The 17300-nt window shown below is 39.0% G+C and overlaps 1 non-coding gene across 1 annotated transcript; it reads right to left on the reverse strand.

The window, feature by feature from the left end:
• Positions 1 to 8867: 8867 nt before the first annotated feature.
• Trnad-guc lies at positions 8868 to 8939 on the reverse strand. The gene has a single exon. It is a non-coding gene; the product is annotated as a tRNA-Asp (tRNA).
• Positions 8940 to 17300: the final 8361 nt, after the last annotated feature.

A 17300-nucleotide genomic window follows, 5' to 3' on the forward strand; every position in this document is an offset into this window, starting at 1 on the left:
TAATTTTTATGTTTAAAGTAGTTGGAAAATTGAAAAATATGCGTTTTTTGTCTGGATGGTCTCTTCGATATCGATTTAGGGAGAGCTGACCGTATAGTTTAAAATCACGACTTCATCATCAATTTTTCATCCATTTTAGGGTTTTGAGAAAGTTTATACTGTATCTACGATTGAAAGTTAACTTTCAAGCGTTTGTTTGAAGCGAAAAACATTTACTTTTATGAAAGTCATAAACCCCTTTTCAATTAGAAATGCATCAGAATCACTGCAAACACAATTTTTCCTATATTCTAGTTTGAATTACACTGGTCCCACAATATTGAAAATTTTCACTAATTTGCACGTCGTCTAAAACCACATTTTATGAATCGGCAAAAAACCTGTCCACAAATGTGAATCAATATGACCACAATTTATGAATCTGCTGATTATTTCCATTTATTTTACAATAGATGATGAATAGTCCATATGCGTATGAGAACACTGACTCGGACATCATAAGGGATTTGCAGCGGAAGACCGGAAGCAGCTCCGAGAACTCAGGAAATGAATGATGATGACTTGATTTGAAATTGTACCATTTGGCAATTAAAATTCAATTTTGCTTATCTTAGTCTTATCCTAGAGATCTTATTTTTCGTCTTTGATCAAGCTGGTCAGCATTTCAAGCGATTTTTGTTTTTAATTTTTAATTATGCTGCTGAGCAGTCACAGTGAACATATATTTCTAGAATAGTATACTCCTTAAGTCCGGTTATTTAGCCGTGAGCCAACAGTGTAGTCTGGATGGTTTTAATCCATATACACGTAGGGTGATTAGGGGCAGAATGGACACATTAACAAATGCATATTTTAAGACCATAAGATTGCAATATTCAGTTACCCTAAGCTGGTTACCAAGTTCGTAATTAGTACGATGTGTTGCAAAAATGGTGAAAAATATCACATCTTATGTCAGACAAATTACATAGAAAATTGTGTTAAAAGCAAGGTTGGTAAAAACTAAAAAGGTATCGGGTCAAAATGAACACTTTCGTGGAGTTTAGAGAAAAATATATCATAAATTAGTGGCAAACGCTATGATATGCAGAAGAGCTCTCTTTCATATTAGCAATAAAAAATGTTCTAGATTAGTTACTTTTCTCAAAAATAGATTACAACCACCTTGCTTGTAAACCAATTTGAAGCTGAGGACAAAAATCAAATGGGAAAGAACAAATGAAGTAGAACATAATGTTTTATACCGTTAAATAGTTCATATACAATACAGATTCCAAAAATTGCATGAAAATTTGAGAAATTATGCATATTTTTTGGAGAATATGGGGGTGTCAATTTCGACCCGTGTTTTCATTATGCCCTTAATCACCTTACGTGCAACAAATGCGATCGCAAAAAGTTACAAGGGAAAACATTCTGTAGTTAAAACCAGAGAATATGATTATACTAGAGAAATGCGGAGAGGATTTTGACTTTGTTTATAAACAACATTTGCAATTACTATCAATAATTGAGGTCATTCAAACAATATTTTAGTGTGCATGTCATCTTGTCAGTCGCCATAAGAAACCAAGCTTATCAATGACGTCACTCACGTATCGCTTTTCACTAACACAACTTCATCGTTTCTTTTGCATAACATCTTTTTGAGTCTCATTGATTTTGCTCGATTGGAACCACGTTTGACGGTTCAATTGGAACCTTCGGTTTCACAATTCGTGCTTCTCTATATAAACAAATTCTCTGGCTAAAACTACTATTTTAGCTGACTATGCTCATTCTTAAAATTGCCGTGGAATTTGCCAGAGTACCTCTCACCACAATACTGGTACATTTGACAGAAATTATATTCATCAATCTGATTTCGACTACAGACATGATAAAATCACGCGCATTTCTGGTATGCTGAAAATTGCAGGTGCGAGCGCTTAAGGTGACCCCCTAAGATAAGAGTTTTTACCGCAAATTTTTTTACGTGTATGACATACATCTGATATCAATACGAATCAGGAGGGATGTAGACCGGCGCTTATTTAACTGAATAGTTATGGTCCTTCTGCCGAAGCAAACAAGATCAGGAAGCACCTTTTATTTCTTGGCATTTACGTGCTCAATGGGAGAAAGCTTGCTTCTCAGCGTAGTGTTTTTATGAGCTGGAAGGGCTATTAACTGAGAGCTTTCTTTGCCAAAGTTGCCATTTTCGCATTCGTATATCGTGTGGAAGGTACGATGATACACTATGTCCAGGGAAGTCAAGGAAATTTTATTTATGAAAGATCTTGCCGACCGGGATTCGAGCCCAGACACCTTCAGCATGGTTTTGCTTTGTAGCCGCGGACTCCAACCACTCGGCTGAGGAAGGCTCCTCAACATCTGGAAACACCTGGAAGAGCCCAAAAGCCGTAACAATTCATTATGACCATACTGAGGCTCGTGTGTTTGAAGTCAGCCGGTGTAAGATGTTTTCGAGTTGAAAAAAAAAAGACAATTTTTAATCAATGATCAATTAGAAAATAATGCTGTCAGTTAATAACTTTGGAAGAACTTAGTTGTAAATCATTAGAAAAGCAGGCTATTTGCCAGTTGGGACGTAACGCCAGAAAAAATATGAAAAAGGAGGCGCATATCAAGTACGCCATAAATTCTTCAGAAATCCTTTCCAATGACACTGTTTCTGTTTCGTTCCTTCCAGACTTGACTACAACAATTTATTCACCTTTACGGAATTGTATTGCGGCGCTCATTTTAAATCCACATCCAGCGGCGGTGGTAACGCGCAGAAGATATGCGCGCAATTCAATCGCAACGTCAAAATTCAAGTAGGCTTGGATTTTTTTATTCTTCAAAGACGCAAATGTTCCAAATTTACTAAATCTGAAACATTTGGTGATTTACATTATCACTGCGACGGTATATCGATATTTTCAGATAATCGTATTACGTGGATTTATCTTGCAGAGCACAATACTACTTTGTCAGATATCCGTGTCTTGTGAATGGCCCCAAAGCCATGTCATACACTTTTCGACCTATTTTTCACAACTGGTAAATACTACGGCTGTAAAACAAGACGCGAGTATGTGTCGATAATTTTCGCGGGATAAACTTCTTTAAAAGTGATGTTACATCGCACATATAACCGGTAGAAATATCCCATCGCGAGTTGTAAGGTCCGTTTTAGTATTTAACGCGTTATCCAGCCGGTTCGTTAATTATTTCGGTACAGATAGTGCATCAAAACTTTCGCTTCGTGCTACAACCCGGCTGTAATTTCTCCATTGCTATTGTGTTGCCATCATCAATAAACTCTTTGCTTGCCGCACACAGGCACAGCAGACTGTTATTTTCCGTCTGCCCATACATTCCATACTCACACGATGTCGAGTCTGCAACGTACTCCTCCAGCTGTTAGTGGAGTAAATAACAACACACCATCAACGAACAAGCGACTGCGAACCAGTGATCAGAGCTGGGAGAATGCATCTTCACCGGTGATGCAATTTCAAATTCGTTATCCCTGGAATGCGTGATGAGGACGATGATGCAGCAGTTCACGGAGACCCGAGAGTTGATAGCCACTGTCCGAAGCGAAATCCACGATGTAAACATCAAAATTGATACTGTCAAGACAGAGCTTCAATGCGATATTGAAGCAGTGAGAGATGAATGTGCTGCAAAATTCTCGCAACACGATACTACGTTGACATCGTTAAATGAACGAGTGGATATTGTGACCCAGAAAATCGGTGCTCTAGGTAACCGCAACGAACTAATCATAAGTGGTATTCCATACAGAACCGGAGAGAATCTTGATACAATGCTCAAAGCTATCGGTAGGCATCTTCAAGTCAAAGAAACGTCCACTCTGATGGCAGAATCCAGGCGGATGATTTCTGGTAGAAACTCGGATACCACTGGTCTTATTGTCGTCGAATTTGCGATCAGGGCTACACGAGACGAATTCTACAGTGCTTATTTGCGGAAGCGGGATCTCAAGCTGAGACACATTGGACTGGATTCCGATCATCGTATCTATATTAATGAAAGCCTTACCATCGACGCGTGCAAACTGAAGTCTAAGGCACTACACCTGAAGAAAGAAGGTCGACTGACATCGGTGTACACCAAACAAGGCGTTCTTTATGTAAAGCTCGCAACCAATGAGTCATCGGTCGTCATTCAGTCAGAGCGAGACTTGAATGAAAATACATAGCGATATTTTTTTTTTCTTTTTGTTTTCCCGTCACATTTGAAGTTAAGTTTATATAATTGTTCCAAATTTGTTGTATTGTGAGTTGAAGATTGTATGATTGTGATTAATGTATTATGTACCTCTGTGATAATGCAGCCCTCTGAGAATTGCTTCCCATATTACACTTGATGTTACCACCACATAACCACACCTCCACGAACATTCCAGGAGCGGTATTGAATGCAGCTCTATTTCCTGATCAGCTAAATATCTGCCACGGAAATGCTCAAAGTCTTTGTGCACGTAACTCTAACAAACTTGACGAAGTTCGAAATCTCTTATCCAACTCCAAAATCGAGATAGCATGTTTCACTGAATCATGGTTATCCTCTAAAAACAGCGACCGTAGTAGCATCAGTATTCCGGGGTACTCTGTTGTTAGAAACGATAGAGTTTTCAAGCGAGGTGGAGGGATCGTTGTTTACTATAAAAAACACTTATCTTGCTACAAAATCTTCGGCACTGTTCTCACTTCGGAATCGCTGGATAAAACCGAGTGTTTGGCATTGGAGTTTCGTGTAGGAGGTCAAAAATTTATGTTGATAACGGTTCACAACCCTCCAGGAAATGACTGTTCATCTTCCTTAGCAGATAAACTGATTTGTCTGTTCGCTATGACAGCATTTTCCTGGTAGGCGACTTCAACATCGATCTGCTTCGTCCGAGCAGCAAACGTGAGCAATTGGAAGCGATTCTCTGTGCTTACTCATTGACATATATCAGAAGTGAGCCGACATTTTTCCACAATGGCGGATGCTCCCAACTCGATCTGTTTCTTACCAACCGCACGGATAAGGTTTTGAGGTTTGGCCAGGTCAGCTTTCCTGGACTGTCGCATCATGATCTTATTTTTGCATCGATGGATTTTGCCATCTCTCGTCCCACCGGCCGGTACACCTACCGTGATTACACGAGTCAAAGACTCCCATGCTTTGGAAAACGCTGTTCTATCTATTCCCTGGAACCGTTTTTATCAAATGGATGACCCAAACGAAGCAATAGAATTTTTCTACGATCATATGAAAACAGTTCATGATTCCTGCATTCCTCTCCGTACTGGTACCAGACGCCATCAACATAATCCGTGGTTTTCTGATGCCGTACGCCAAGTGTTACTCGAGCGGGACCTGACATACAAGGACTGGTTACAAGCCCCATTATATGTGAAGAATGCTAAACGACAAAGATACAAGATCCTAAGAAACCGTGCCAACACGAAAATTACCCAAGCTAAACAGCAGTACTTGAACCAGTTCTTGAACATCAATGTCCCGTCCAAGACCCTCTGGAAGCGCTTGAAGAACCTTGGGGTAGGCAAAGATACAACATCTAAACCGTGTGAATTTGATGCGGAGACTGTAAATCGTACATTTTTGGCTAACTACATAAAAAGTAATCACCGGGCGTCTAGACCTTTAAGAACAACACCACCTTCACCGTACAATTTTTCCTTCCGATCTGTTCAATACTGGGAAGTTGTCAACGCAATCTGGGACATACACTCCAATGCGGTTGGGACGGACGATTTGCCGATTAAGTTTATTAAAATCGCTCTGTCATTGATTGTCCATCACATAACGCATTTATTCAACGTATTCATCAGAACTTCTACGTTTCCTGAGTGCTGGAAGCACGCAAAGATTATCCCACTGAGAAAGAAAGCTCACATGAATGATATCAACAATCTGCGACCTATTAGTATACTTTGTGCATTATCGAAAGCATTCGAGAAGCTGCAAATGACATCGTACAGCGAGGATAACAACTTGTTGTCTGACTGTCAGGCTGGATTTCGTAGAGGCCAAAGTATTAAAAGCGCAGTTCTGCGAGTATACGATGACCTAGGTGCTACCGTGGATAAGAAGGGTGCTTGAATACTTCTTCTTCTGGATTTTTCCAAAGCCTTCGATACTATCCTTCATAGCAAACTTCTTAGCAAACTGGAGGCACAGTTCAACTTTTCTTCTCCTGCCATAAGACTGATAGAGTCATATTTGCGAGGGAGAAAGCAGACAGTTTTTTTGTGGCGATAATCATTCAAGCAGTGCAGAGGTCTCATCGGGTGTTCCTCAAGGATCAGTTCTAGGCCCTCTTCTTTTCTACTGTCCCATTAATGACCTACCAACTGTATTGAAGTACTGTTCTATTCAGATTTATGCAGATGATGTTCAGCTTTACGTCAGACGATATGGACCTTCCACGAGAGAACTAGTTAGGATGATAAATTCAGATCTTCAAGCGGTGGAGGATTGGTCACGACGAAACAGCCTTTACTTGAATCCTGCGAAGAGTAAAGCGATATACGTCACAGGGAACCAACGGAGAGCTTCAAGTTTTCCTGTATCGCCAGTTGTTATGAATGGTCAGTTCATCGAATTGTCGGAGAGTGCAAGTAACCTAGGGTTTATTTCTCAAAGCAATTTGCAATGGGATGCCCTAGTTGCTCATCAGTGTGGGAAAATCTATGCTAGCCTGCGTACGCTTTATAATTGTACTTTGGCGGCGCCGACCGCAACTAAACTGAAGCTGTTTAAATCGTTGATTCTTCCACATTTCCTATTCGGTGATGTTCTACACGTTCATCCAAGTGCAAATTCCTTTGAAAGACTCCGTGTGGCGCTAAACTGTTGCGTACGGTACGTGTTTGGATTACACCGTCTTGACCCTGTAAGTCACTTACAACAGAACCTAATTGGTTCTACTCTACGAGGTTTCCTGGCTTATCGATCTTGCATTTTCTTGCGAAACCTGCTAACATCACAGTCTCCAGTTACACTGTATCAGAGGATCATTCAAACCCGAGGTCGCCGTTTAAATAACTTAATAATTACAGCAAACAACACCACATGTTATGCTAGATCATTGTTCGTTCGAGGTGTGGTAAACTGGAACAAATTACCACCCGAAATAAACCGTTCATCGTCGGGGGCAATTTTCAAAAGAGTCTGCATCAACTTTTGGAACCGCAATAGTTAGAGTTAAAAAATAGTTTATTTATTTAAATAAGAACTGCAATAGCATAATAGTTATTTCTTTGCTAAACCGGAGGTAGCAATTTTAAAAGATTTATATCTTACGCTGCTGGACAATAAAAACAAACAAACAAACCTTCCATCACAATATCTGATTTTGAAAATTGATTATAAATGGGTATAACATTTAAAATTCATCAAATTCTAGCAGTTCAACGTTCAATTCAAAAATTTGTGACAGACGTGGTTATTTCCCACATTTTATGAATCAAGGGGCCCAGATAGCCATAGCGGTAAACGCGCAGCTATTCAGCTAGACCAAGCTGAGGGTCGTGGGTTCGAATCCCACCGGTCGAGGGGTCCCACCCGAAAAGATGGGTTGGAAATTTTCTCGACTTCCCAGGGCATAAAGTATCATCGTACATGCCACACGATATACGCATGCAAAAATGGTCATTGGCATAGTAACCTCTCAGTTAATAACTGTTTAAGTGCTCACAAGAACACTAAGCTGAGAAGCAGGCTCTGTCCCAGTGGGGACGTAACGCCAGAAAGAAGAAGATGAATCAAGTATTTAACTAAAAATCTCAGGCAAATCCCTCATATTTCATATTTTTATCGTATAACCATATTTATTTAATTTGTAAATGTTGTATGTGACTCATTCTCCCACAAATATCTTTGTATTACCCTTTTGAACGCCATTTCTAAATAGCCGTCTACAGACGTGCTTCTTACGAAATTGACCAAAAATACATCCTCATTGACAACAAACATAATTCATTGATTTTTTTTGTTTACACCGAAATCAGGAGACTTTTTACCGCGATTGAACGCATTGTAATGGTTAGACGAATTGTGTAGCTTACCATCGAAAATGTTTCTGTGATGTTTTGTTATAAATTTCATAAAAAAAATTGTCTTCTAAAATCAGCTTTTCAAATTCATAAATTGTGGGTGATTCAACTGTGTGGGTTGACTGTACGTTTAAGTTTTTAATTTTTCATTATGAAAGCGCATGGAAATTTGTCACGAAATTTCGATTCCTGGCCCATAGTGAGATCTTTGGCAATGGACTTCCCGCGCGCTGAAGCTGTGAAGCACGCAAGGCCCGGCAGCCAACAGGCAGCACGAGTCGAGTCGAGAGGTTATAGGATTTGTTCTGCTCCATCGGTGTATAGATTCGGCTCGGGCAGAGCGAGCTCTCGGAATTCCGCGTCGGGTAACGAGACTACACAGCAGAGAGCGAGTTGCGAGAAAGAATGGAAAGGTACCTAACAACTGAGATGACCAACAAAGCGGCAGAACAGAAACAGTCTTCGCATGCTTCCTTCATACACTAGTAGGTGGGGAGTATTTGGGGCCAACCGGCGAACTTGAGCGCCGGAATTCGAAGAGAAAAACGATGTTTCATTTCATGCAAATTGTTCCCCCCATGCTGTAGAGTGTGCTTGCTGGATGGGTTTGATACTGGGGTCCCCAGTCTGGGGACCTGTGCATCGTGGATGTGATCTTTGTGCGATTCACTGAAAAGCTATGAAGCTGGAAGCGTTTTGAGGGAGCCTTCTAATTATTTGAGATGGGAATAAGTATTGAGTCTTTATTGAGTTAGGTATGCTATAAAACCGACAAAAAAATAAACTCTCCCCAACGGGGAATTGAACCCCGGTCTCTCGCGTGACAGGCGGGGATACTGACCACTATACTATCGAGGATCACATGTATAGTCAAACTAAAATTATCGATCAGTTTGATTTTTAAACATTACTTTGATTCTTATCAATGTCCAGAACATCTACAAACCTGGTAAGATTTGACAGATACGCGTATTTCAACCACAACTGTAAGGCCGTTTTCAGTGTCATGTACTAGACTCGAAGTTAAAGTTCCATCCTATTTTGAAATTTCAGCGTTGTACATGATTTCGGTAGCATCAGTCTCTTACTATATCTCTAAACTTCACCTAATCCAAATTCCGTGTAGTCCTGTAATTGACACGATATCAAGATTTATTCTCATGAATGTTTATGACAGTTAACCCGCTCAGAATTCCCTGCAGCGAAAGGCATGTTCTAGCGACAGCGGATAGGAACTCCAATCTGTGCAATCTTTTCCGAATTTAGCGGTTATACCTACAACGGCGAATGGCTTTATCGCCAAAATACTGTCCTGGTTCTTCATCGTCAACGCGCTGTAGTCGTCCCAGCCGTAAATGTGAAGCACACTGTTTAGATTTTGATGACACCAGGAAATTGGGCGCTTCAAAAATCCCGCCGGGGGAAAGTGTAGAGCATTTTCTAGTAAAATTCGCTACCGGTTAGACGGAACGAGGACATTTTCTATTCTGTAACAAAACCAGAACATTGTACTATGGCAGGGTTTCCCAACCGGTGCACTGCGGGTAAAAAAGGATTCAAAACTGTAAGCTTTATTTCCACCATTCAAATTTTATTGTAGATTGAGAATAGGCTACATAGTTACTGTACAGTGTCCGTTCGATTATAGCAACACGCTCAAAACCTTTTATATTTCCAAAATCGAACCGTGCCAAAATTGAACGGTATTCTCATGGTGCATTTTTCTAACACAATTTATTCGTCATCAAACGTCAACATTCCACCGCCAAATCGCTAGTGTTTGGAGGGGATTTTAACCTCCAAATTGCCAAATAACCTCCAAATCATCACCTCCAAGTTAGTTCAACTAATAGCCTCCGTTATATGAAATATGGTGGCGCGTCGATCGTCGCAAGTTTATCGTTAAACAGTCAATTGAGAATTGAACTGCAAATTACTCTTACGTCCCATCAATATGTGGTTTTCGGCAAAGTTGTAGCTGGGAAGATTTCACATTAGAATGGTTTGTTCGCTTTTCTATAGATTATTATGACGAACAGTTAGAGAACAGAACACAAATTGTTCGCCTTTTCCTTAGTAATTTCCATATAATCTACAAATGGCATGTGCACACTCAAATTTCGCCCAAATCATTTCAAACGTTGGAAAAATTATTTCCTGATTATGAGATTCTTTTGAGGACTCCTTATTTATTTTTCATATATCAAGCTTTGTTCTGCTTTTTCCTGTTTGCCAAATACCTAGGAATATTAAAGATAATTTGATTTTGTTAATACTATCACTCTATCGCTATCAGTATGAAAGAGATCTCTGAAACACCGATAACTAGTTTTAGCACAAATGGTAGCAATCATGGGATCATAAAAATGTTTCATGTCATCGTTCAATATGTTAATGCATCGCAAGGAGGAATTTCTACATCAGAATGCCATATTTTTGGAACTCAATCAACTGTCAAATAAGAGTGCTTGTATGCTTGCTGTTTTCATTGAAGATGCTAATAAAAGGCGCAATTGGCAATTACAGTGCAGATAAGAAAAGAAACTACTTTATTAGACTTTACCTACGGGTACATGAACGCCGGACATCTCGCACTCTATATCATAGATCAGTTTTCCAAGAATTTCTGGAGAGATCCTTAATAATAAGATCTTTGCCAGATTTCTCGCAAAAAAATTGATTAATTTTAGCAGGACCCTAATAGATTTCTTTCGAAATTCATAGCGAACTCTCACGGGTTCTTAACAGGAGCTTCTTTATGAAATTCTTAAAAAGATCCGTAGCACAATCTCGGCCGAATCTCGGCTAATTTCAACCGAGATCCGCGCAGCCAAGTAGTCGGCCAACAAATTTCCTGGGAAATAAAAGCCAAATATCATTAAATCGTGCTTCGTTGCTAAGCAACCAGACAATTTGTTAGCTGTTAAAGTTGGGAAACTGAGATTCGAACAGCCGTGCTCGTGAAAAAAAATCACAAAGAATCTGCACTTCGTGAAACAATGATTATAAAAAACATTGCGGTATTTTGCTTGCATCTTTAATTAATCTCCGAAAAGTGGCTTTGAATAAGTTTTTTAGATTCTATGAAATTGTTTTGTTATACAGTCAAACCTCCATCAGTCGATGTTCCATTACTCGATTTCAACTAATGGTCCCTCCAAGCTGTTCATGGAAAATCTGTTCCATGACTCGATATTTCCTTGAGTCGATATCGACTCATGCAAATTTTGAAATTTTTGCTCCCCTATGCTTAAACGGTGTCAATTATGATGAAAATCATTCTCCCAAAATTTGAAGTGATTTGGAAGAGATTTGGTTGTGCACAGGCCATTTGAAGTTTCTATGGAAATTACTATGGAAAAGACAAATCTTTTGTGTTCAGTCCTCTAACTGCTCGTGCTCATAATTTATGGAAACGTGAAAAAACTTTACTCATGTGAAATCTTCCCAGCTACAACTTTATCAAAGACCACATTTTGATGGGACGTAAGGATAATTTGTTATTAGTGATAACAAAGTCTACTTCATGCTGAGATGATCATTCAATTAATTTCAGAGCAACACTGCTGTTTTGCTGTAGATCATAGTAGCCTGGATTACTTTGATCTATTCTACCCGCCAAGAGCACCACTGTTGCCTGCCGAGCAGTTTGTTAAGCATGCAGAATTCAAACCCAGATTTTGATTAAGAATAGCAATTTATCCTTAAGTCCTATTAAAATGTCCCAAGTAACACAGCAAACATCTTTTTTGCCAATTGTTTTCAAATGATGTTATATACAGGTCATAAAGATGAAATTCAATACATATATTGTGTTAAAACTGTAATGGCAATGTTTTCGTAAAACATATCTACGTCACAAATGAAGAAATCGTATTCAAGTTATATTTATGGTAGATTAACGTATGTTTCACTTTACCGAATCATTCCACCCCACCAGAACTCAGGCGATGTAAATTATGTTATAAAGATACACTCGAAAACATGATGTTTGGATCTAACGAATATAAAACATATTTCGTACATTCGCGTTTTAGATCATTGTGGCGAAAGATGTTATAATTACGTATCAGAATACATCATGTTCTTCATTTTACTATTAAAGCATATTTAGCAATAATCTCTTTGACAACTCAGTTCAACTTCGAAGATGGATGCAGAGATAAATAATTCCAAGGCGGATCAAAATCTGTGGAAAAAAATCAAACGCAATGGACATTTTCGCAAGCGAAAACGGGAGATGATTGAAAACATACGCAATATTGCACCCGAAAAAAACCCACCAGCTGCCGTAAATGTTACAAGCACCAGTGGAGATTTTGTGCCAACAACAACATTTGTGCAAAATAGTGTCCATACATTCTTAAGTGAAAAGGAAATCTTCCAAGATGATAATAGTGATTACGAATTTGAAGACTTTTCGAAAACTTCATCAGATCCACAAGAGTTCTGCAACGACATAAGAAAATGGGCGATTGATTTCCAGATCAAGCATACCGCAATCAACGCACTTTTATCAATACTGAAGTGCCACGTACCAGAAAATGTTTTACCTAAGTGTGCCAGAACGCTGGTGCAAACACCTCGTTCTACTGTAATTTCCACGGACGAAAATTTAGGTGGAAAATACTGGCATTATGGCCTAAGGAAAGCGCTTGTAGACAGCTTGTCTAATATTGAAAATCTGCCGGAATGTCTACAATTAAACGTTAATATCGACGGACTACCGGCTTTTAAAAGCTCATTAACTTCATTCTGGCCGATCCTAGTTAATATACATGAACTAAAAGCGACTCAATCACCGTTGATTGTTGGTATTTTTTGTGGCGGAAGTATGAATTAAGATATATTTAAACGAAGGCAGAAGCTTCTAAAAATATAGTATTATTTCAGGTAAACCTAAAGATGTAAATGTTTTCCTCAAACCGTTCGTGAACGAGCTTAACGACGTTTTGCGAGAAGGAATAATGGTTGCGAACGAAAGCATTCGCATTACACTCCGCTGTTTCATATGTGACACACCAGCGAGATCAATGCTGAGAGGTAATTTATGAAGTGTTCTCCAAACATACTATAGTGAAACCTCCATGAGTCGGATCAGTGAATGTTCCATGACTCGATATCGACTCATGGAACCATACTAAAAACAACATCTCAAAGTTACTGTGATGGTCCTCTAAAACCGCTTTCCAAAGTATTTCTCTTCCATGGGTTAATAATTCCTTCAGATGGAGGTTTGACTGTATTTTGATCAGATCTGGTAATGCTTGGGCAGTTAAAAAAGTGAAGTATATGGTAGATACATCATGTATATTGATTCAAAAAAGCAAAAAACGGTCCTACTTGCGATGTTATACAAATATTCTAGAACACTTTTTTGATTGTACATCAAGGACTTTATACAGTGAAACCTCCATGAGTCGATATTGAAGGGACCATCGACTCATGGAAATATCGAGTCATGGAACAGCAATCCTTTGGAAAGCTGCTTCTAGGGACCATCATAGTAACCATGAAATTTTGTTTTTAGTATGGTTCCATGAGTCGATATCGAGTCATGGAACATCGACTCATGGAGGTATCACTGTAGACCCAACCTTTCCACCATAAAGTCAAAAACAAGAACATGTTTATCCTATTTGTAGGACATCAATATATCATCTAGCCCGGTCTGCCTAAACACTGAGCATATCTTAGTCAAAACTGTATGCTTGTGGTTTAATCCTGTGCGAATAGTAGATTGTCAGCATCAGAAGCCTTCAACTTAAATCGGAAATTTCATCATTTGGTCCTGTACCTTCTCTTAATCAAATTCAGCACTCATCCCTTGCTGCAGAAAATACCTGTTAACTTGTACTCCTAGCTGTTCAATGTACGGCGCTGTATCTCTGTTTTCTCACAGGTAACCAATTCCTATACTAAGTAAAGTCTTTTAAATTGTTCCTATGGTAAGAAACTCAGTAATATTTCAAACACTATGCGGCTAAGCTTACACTCAGCTTCAACAGCGATTTCAAGACGAGGTTCCCGTTTTCACAAATTTTTCGGAAACTGTTTTTTTGGCACTTTACCGCACTGCTCCGAAACTGGCTTTTTACCTGTACATATCCTATCCGACCATTCCGCTTGCCTCGTTCCTGATTTTCACAAAAAATATTCCTTAAACTGTTGAAATAAAAGCAGCTTATCATCAATGTAATTCACGAATCGTATAGGATATCAACAACAAAGTAAACAGTGTGTTGTCAGAGTAGCCCTTTCACGACGTTTAAGAATGATTGCTTGTCAGGCGAACACCCTCTACGGCCGTTTTCGAGAAAAGTCTAATCAGAAATTATTAAGATAGGAATGAAAAAGATAACTTTCGAATGCTTTCAAACAAACCATTTGTAATTAAAAACAAATATTTTGAAAGGCAGTACATTGACCAATTACTATGACCATATATTATTAATCTGTCAGTTTTGAGAGCATTTAAGAATTAATACTCCATCTTTTCCCGTGTTTATTTTTCGTGATTTTACTTTTTCTCTTATATGGCCGGAGAGGGCTAACTTCACACGCTTCACTATGGGAATTCTCATGTAGGCAGACGGTCAAAATGATTTCAGTACATTTTGGAACCATTTTCATGTTATTTTTTGTTCTGGGAAACCATAAAAACTATTGTGTTCTTATACATTTGTGATTAAAAATTTTATCCATAGCATATTTTCTCTCAATCGTTATTCTAGGTGTAATTGGACACAACGGATATAACTCATGCCTTAAATGCACAACAGAAGGAGAATACTCACATCTATTCCGAACAATGATTTTTCCAGATTGTGGAGCACCCTTGCGGAACGACCAAGAGTTCAGATCTCGTGTTTATGAGGGACATCATAAGCAAGATACAATACTAGAGACTATAGAAGGTTTGGATATGGTGAAAGACTTCCCAATTGGTGATGCGTTGCATTTGATCGATCTGGGTATAACAAAACGGTTTTTAAACGGTTGGAAATCAGGTTCTCTAAACAATCATAATGCAAAATGGTCTGCCCAAGAAATTGATGCAGTTTCAAAATTTCTACAAAGCTGCAAACTTCCACGCGAATTTCAAAGACCAGTTCGAGGTTTGGAGCATCTGGCACGGTGGAAAGGAACCGAGTTCCGAACTTTCTTGTTATACCTCTGTCCCATAGTCACTCAAAAGTTTTTTGAACATCAAGAAATATCTGAACACTTTTTAAACTTTTTTTGTGCAATTCAAATTTGCTCCCGACATGATCAAGGTTCTGAAAACTACAATGTGGCCAGAAATCTTATCAAAGATTTCTTGGAAGGAACAAAATGCTTGTATGGACCACAAATGTTTTGCAGCAATATGCATAACCTAACTCATCTCATAGACGACGTGGAAAGGTTTGGGCCGTTGGACACTTTTGATGCGTATCCATTTGAATCACGTTTGTATGGCTTGAAACGTTTAATCAGAAGTGGACATATTCCATTAGCGCAAGTTTCAAGGCGTATTTGCGAAATCCAGTCTAATCTTGTAAGAAATAAAAGCCACATAAAAATGATAACAAGCCGCTTCTCAAAAAGAAACAGATAGCTGTCCAAAATATTCATGTACGAAGTGGAATTGATGTTTATTCATTTGTCGATTTTGGCCATTTTTGTATAGATACTGACTCGGAAGTAGACAGATGGATTCTTACTGATAAATGTGAAATTGTTGCAATCAAACATATTTTTAACAATGTTGCGACTAACACGATTGAACTGTATGGAAATGCTTTAACAAGTATCTTCGATTTTTTCCTCAAACCAGTAGCATCTTCATTTCTTTACATTTTTGCTTCAAATTTAGAAGTAAATGAGACTCATTCTTTCACACCGGAAGAAATACTCTGCAAAATGGTCAAAATCGATTGCAGAGATAGTAGATTACCCAAGTCAGTGTTCTTGCCTCTTATTCATTCGATAGTTTAAGTATATGTAATCGGGATAAGACGTGAAATAAAAATATGTGAGTATATTTGAGTTGTTTTTTTATTGATGCATTCCAAAAAAAACCAAAAAAAAATTAAAATTCTCTTCAAAACAATGCAATGTTTTCAAACATAACAATTTATTTCCATTGATATGAAAATCAATACGCTGGTCATCACTCTTCTCACATATCTTCTACACCATCATTCTCCTCATTTTCCTCATGCTGTTCTTCCTGAGGCTTCGCTTTCCGCTTTCGCGAGCTGACGACTCTGTTGCCCTGACCTTCCAGAAACCGAGTTACTTCAACCTTTTTTTGCCTCAAAAATTGGCTGAAGCACTGATCGCTTTGCTCAGCAGTGTGCAGCATATCTGCAGCAGAGGCGATGCGTTGTACAAACTCTACGAACTCCGGGAACGTATCCTTAAAACTTCTGTTAGGAGTGAAGGGTGTTTCGGTATACAGAAATAAAACACGCGTGCTCTGTTACGCTAGAAATCTTCAACTAACTTTATTCAAGGGGTCCAATAATAACGCTTTGCTTACATGTAGTTAAGGGGCTTACCGAAGTAAAATTACATCGATTACAAGATTACAACATCTTCCCTTTTTCAAACAAAGAAAAGTAATTAACTCATAACGTAATCTTTGAACTTAGTAGGCATTTTAACTTCTCTCTTTGGTTTGTTCATCCTCTCGGGTTGTGGTGTCATTTTCGTGACAGGTGTCCCTAAATGTTTTCGGTTCGGTGAATGAACGGCAATTGCTGGTGCTTGCTTGGAACTTTGGTCGACTGATTGTGTCTCTAGCAAGGCTGTGTTCCTCCAAGCATCGCCAGGTGTTTCTGCGGAGGGTAATGAAGATGATAATTGCAGAGAAACATTTGGTGTTGGTTCTTCATGCGGATTCGATTCAGCGATAGGAAAACTAGAACCCCCAACATTCCTCGGTTTTACGTGTACCACATCCCTCCTATACGTCGTCCCGTTTCTTTCTACCAAATACGAGCGTTCACTGAGCTTATTCTTAATTTCAGCTGGCACCCAAGTTTTAGAGACATCCGGATTTAGTTGAACGAATACAGGATCACCAACCTCAAGAGAAGGGAGTCGGCGAGTTGACTTGTCGTACTGGTACTTCACCTTCCTTTTATTATCCTGGATAGCTTCTGGTACATTCGGAACGATTCTTGGCATAAGGTTCGTGGCAGACATGGGAACCTCACACCTCGTGCTCCG

This window comes from Aedes aegypti, chromosome 3, assembly GCF_002204515.2.
Source record: "Aedes aegypti strain LVP_AGWG chromosome 3, AaegL5.0 Primary Assembly, whole genome shotgun sequence".
Taxonomy (NCBI): domain Eukaryota; kingdom Metazoa; phylum Arthropoda; class Insecta; order Diptera; family Culicidae; genus Aedes; species Aedes aegypti.